Source organism: Mytilus edulis, chromosome 2 (assembly GCF_963676685.1).
Source record: "Mytilus edulis chromosome 2, xbMytEdul2.2, whole genome shotgun sequence".
Lineage (NCBI taxonomy): Eukaryota > Metazoa > Mollusca > Bivalvia > Mytilida > Mytilidae > Mytilus > Mytilus edulis.
In genome coordinates this window covers 46,296,121-46,301,490 of record NC_092345.1, presented here as the reverse complement: position 1 = coordinate 46,301,490, position 5,370 = coordinate 46,296,121, and positions in this window count along the sequence as shown.

The following is a 5,370-nucleotide window of genomic DNA, read 5'->3' as shown; positions in this document are numbered from 1 at the left end:
CATGTTATTTATTAACAGCCATATACATATCTCATTAAAGAATATATGCCTTCTTGTAGTTCGTCTAAAAAATTTTTTAATTCCTTTACAAAATGTTTAGCTATTCATGTCCAGTAGTCTTTTAACACAGTTGTTTTTGTATGGCCCCGCAACGAAGTTGTCAGTGCCATATAGTTTTACCCTTGTCTGTCATTCCGTCATTCCACAACAAACCATTAAACGGAGTTATTTTCAAAACGACTTCAGATATTGGGCTGATTTTTGGTTTGTGAGATAACCGTGATGAGTTAAAGATCAAGTTTGTGTTTCATTCTGCTCCACTAATTTTTGCCGAAATTACAGGCTATGGACTTTGATAAATTGTTGAAAATCACAGTTATACAGACTTTTTTCTAAAAGCTTTCAGATATTCGGCTGATTTTTGGTATGTGAGTTACTCATGATGAGTTCATGACAACTTCACCTGCGGGATATATATTTCCCAACTTATTCGATATTCAAGAGCTTGCAGCTCCTACTCAGACTTTGTAATACGTCATCAGTGTCTGAGTAGAAAGTTGATGAAACAGGGGTATGTCAAAGAACGTCTCGTTCTTTTTCTAAAAAAGTTCATCGGAAGGTACCAAGACCTTGTTGATAAATATTCCGTATCAACTTCTCAAATAATACACTATGGTCTTGATGTATAGATTCTTCGTACTGATGTTGTTTATCATCTTAACAACGTGTTTTATAGTTCTTTCATTTGTCTTTGTTCTATTATTAATATTACTTTTACTGTTGAATGGTTTCATGTGATATCCGTTTCACGTGGCTCGGTACTTATATATCTCGTCAATGTGTTTGTATTGGCTTTCATTTTTAGCTCACCTGGCCCGAAGGTCCAAGTGAGCTTTTCCCATCACTTGGCGTCCGGCGTCCGGCGTCGTCGTCGTTAACTTTTACAAAAATCTTCTTCTCTGAAACTACTGGGCCAAATTAAACCAAACTTGGCCACAATCATCATTGGGGTATCTAGTTTAAAAAATGTGTGGCGTGACCCGGCCAACCAACCAAGATGGCCGCCATGGCTAAAAATAGAACATAGGGGTAAAATGCAGTTTTTGGCTTATAACTCAAAAACCGAAGCATTTAGAGCAAATCTGACAGGGGTAAAATTGTTTATCAGGTCAAGATCTATCTGCCCTCAAATTTTCAGATGAATCCGACAACCCGTTATTGGGTTGCTGCCCCTGAACTGGTAATTTTAGGGAATTTTTGCTGTTTTTGGCTATTATCTTGAATATTATTATAAATAGAGATAAACTGTAGACAGCAATAATGTTCAGCAAAGTAAGATTTACAAATAAGTCAACATGACCAAAATGGTCAGTTGACCCCTTTAGGAGTTATTGACCTTTATAGTCAATTTTTAACCATTTTTCGTAAATCTTAGTAATCTTTTACAAAAATCTTCTCCTCTGAAACTACTGGGCCAAATTAATCCATACTTGGCCACAATCATCTTTGGGGTATCTAGTTTAAAAAATGTGTGGCGTGACCCGGCCAACCAACCAAGATGGCCGCCATAGCTAAAAATAAAACATAGGGGTAAAATGCAGTTTTTGGCTTATAACTCAAAAACCAAAGCATTTAGAGCAAATCTGACATGCGGTAAAAGTGTTTATCAGGTCAAGATATACCTGTCCTGAAATTTTCAGATGAATCGGATAACCTGTTGTTGGGTTGCTGCCCCTGAATTTGTAATTTTAAGGAAATTTTGCTGTTTTTGGTTATTATCTTGAATATTATTATAGATAAAGATAAACGGTAAACAGCATTAATGTTCAGCAAAGTAAGATTTACAAATAAGTCAGCATGACCAAAATGGTCAGTTGACCCCTGAAGGAGTTATTGCCCTTTATAGTCAATTTTTAACCATTTTTTAGCTCACCTGGCCCGAAGGGCCAAGTGAGCTTTTCCAATCACTTTGCGTCCGGCGTCCGGCGTCCGTCGTCGTCCTGCGTCCGTCGTCGTTAACTTTTACAAAAATCTTCTCCTCTGAAACTACTAAGCCAAATTTAATCAAACTTGGCCACAATCATCATTGGGGTATCTAGTTTAAAAAATGTGTCCGGTGACCCCGCCAACCAACCAAGATGGCCGCCATGGCTAAAAATAAAACATAGGGGTAAAATGCAGTTTTTGGTTTATAACTCAAAAACCAAAGCATTTAGAGCAAATCTGACATGGGGTAAAATTGTTTATCAGGTCAAGATCTATCTGCCCAGAAATTTTCAGATGAATCGGACAACCCGTTGATGGGTTGCTGCCCCTGAATTGGTAATTTTATGGAAATTTTGCTGTTTTTGGTTATTATCTTGAATATTATTATAGATAAAGATAAACTGTAAACAGCAATAATGTTCAGCAAAGTAAGATTTACAAATAAGTCAACATGACCGAAATGGTCAGTTGACCCCTTAAGGAGTTATTGCCCTTTATAGTCAATTTTTAACCATTTTTCGTAAATCTTAGTGATCTTTTACAAAAATCTTCTCCTCTGAAACTACTGGGCTAAATTAATCCAAACTTGGCCACAATCATCTTTGGGGTATGTAGTTTAAAAAATGTGTCCGGTGACCCGGCCATCCAACCAAGATGGCTGCCACGGCTAAATATAGGACATAGGGGTAAAATGCAGTTTTTGGCTTATAACTCAAAAATCAAAGCATTTAGAGCAAATCTGACGGAGTGAAATTGTTTATCATGTCAAGATCTATCTGCCCTGAAATTTTCAGATGGATCCGACAACCGGTTGTTGGGTTGCTGCCCCATAATTGGTAATTTTAAGAAAATTTTGACGTTTTTTGTTATTATCTTGAATATTATTATAGATAGAGATAAACTGTAAACAGCAATAATGTACAGCAAAGTAAGACCTAAAGATAAGTGAAACATGACAAAAATGGTCAGTTGACCCCCTAAGGAGTTATTGTCCTTTATAGTCAATTTTTAACAATTTTCATAAAATTTGTATATTTTTACTAACATTTTCCACTGAAACTACTGGGCCAAGATCATTATAGATAGAGATAATTGTAAGGAGCAAGAATGTTCAGTAAAGTAAGATGTACAAACACATCACCATCACCTAAACACAATTTTGTCATGAATCCATCTGCTTCCTTTGTTTAATATTCACATATACCAAGGTGAGCGACACAGGCTCTTTAGAGCCTCTAGTTCGTAAATCTTAGTAATCTTTTACAAAAATCTTCTTCTCTGAAACTACTGGGCCAAATTAAACTAAGCTTTGCCACAATCATCATTGGGGTAATTTGTTTAAAAAATGTGTGGCGTGACCTGGCCAATCAACCAAAATGGCTGCCACGGCTAATAATAGAACATAGGTGTAAAATGCAGTTTTTGGCTTATAACTCAAAAACCGAAGCATTAAGAGAAAATCTGACAGGGTTTAATTGTTTATCAGGTCAAGATCTATCTGCCCTGATGTTTTCACATGGATCGGACAACCCGTTGTTAGGTTACTGTCCTTAATTGGTAATTTTAAGGAAATTTTGCCGTTTTTTGTTATTATCTTGAATATTATTATAGATAGAGATAAACTGTATACAGCAATAACGTTCAGCAAAATAAGATCTACAAATAAGTTTACATGACCAAAATAGTCAATTGACCCCTTAAGGAGTTATTGCCCTTTATAGTTAATTTTTAACATTTTTCATAAATTTTTGTAAATTTGTAGAAAATATTTTCCACTGTAATTACTGGGCCAAGTTCATTATAGACAAGAGATATTTGTAGCAACAAGAATGTTCAGTAAAGTAAGATCTACAAACACATCACTATCACCAAAACACAATTATGTCATGAATTTATCTGTGTCCATTATTTAATATGCACAAGACCAAGGTGAGCGACACAGGCTCTTTAGAGCCTCTAGTTTTGTGGTTTGTTTTGTATTTGCGACTTTTTGTATTTCTTTTGTTCTTATAACGTGACTCTGTACTTTAAAAGATCCCGTCAGTATGATATTGTTCTATTATATGTCATTATGATATATTTCTATTATGAATTACAATATACGTTGAACCACAAACGTCAAAATCATTCAATCGCGTAGTGGAATTAACTATTTTTGGATTCTTATAAATTCTATATATAACTTTTGGACTAGTTTAAATATCGGTCTATTTCTTAAATTTATAAATTTATAAATTCTATATATAACTTTTGGACTAGTTTAAATATCGGTCTATTTCTTAAATTTATTCTTACATACTTTTGATTTTTTAACCTTGTATGCTAACATTCCCATGAAAATTTTAAAATTGTTTGTACGCACATTGAACGACAAATTTATGTGACATATATAATTTTCTGACGTCAGACACTCAATAAATGTGTTCGTAGATAGTAGATGTTTTTGTGTTCTGTTAAATTGTTCCTTTTAAAATTGTTAAACGATGATGACTGATGTACCCATATTTTGACTATTATATTTATTGTGTCTGTTTATTTAACGCATCAATGTAAAAATATCGGAAATTAATGAGACTGTCATTAAAGTGAGAGGGTTAGCTCTATAGAACCAGGTTTAATCCACCATTTTCTACATTTGAAAATGCCTGTACCAAGTCAGGAATATGACAGTTTTTGTCCATTCGTTTTTGATGCGTTTTGTTATTATACCCCACGCAACGAAGTTGCGGAGGGTATAATGTTTTTGACCCGTCCGTCCGTCCGTCCGTCCGTCAGTCCGTCAGTCCTGTTTCTTGTCATCGCAACTCCTCTCAAACCACACAACAGAATTTCACGAAACCTTTTCAGATAATAAGGACATACTATGTAGTTGTGCATATCGACGGGAAATTGCGATTCAATTTTTTTTCTAGGAGTTACGCCCCTTTGAACTTATTTACTGTAATGTACTACTGCAACAGTTTGTCATCGCAACTCCTCTCAAACCACACAACAGAATTTCACGAAACCTTTTCAGATAATAAGGACATACTATGTAGTTGTGCATATCGATGGGAAATTGCGATTCATTTTTTTTCTAGGAGTTATGCCCCTTTGAACTTATTATGGCACCCTAAACGGAGTTTGGGTGACATATTGTTATTCTACGTTTCTTTTTGTTTTTTTTATTTTTATTATTATTTTTCTTCCACACATTTTTGTCCAGTCTGGAACTCTCATGTGAATGGACTCAAGAAGATGGAACTATACCATAATGTTAACCACCAGATGAAGATTTGCTTTTTGGGGTTGGCACTTTCAAGATGGCTGCCGTTACCATGGAAACGGAACAAATGTGAAAAAATCCAGTTTTTTGTTTTCGTGAATTATTTGGAAACTATATAA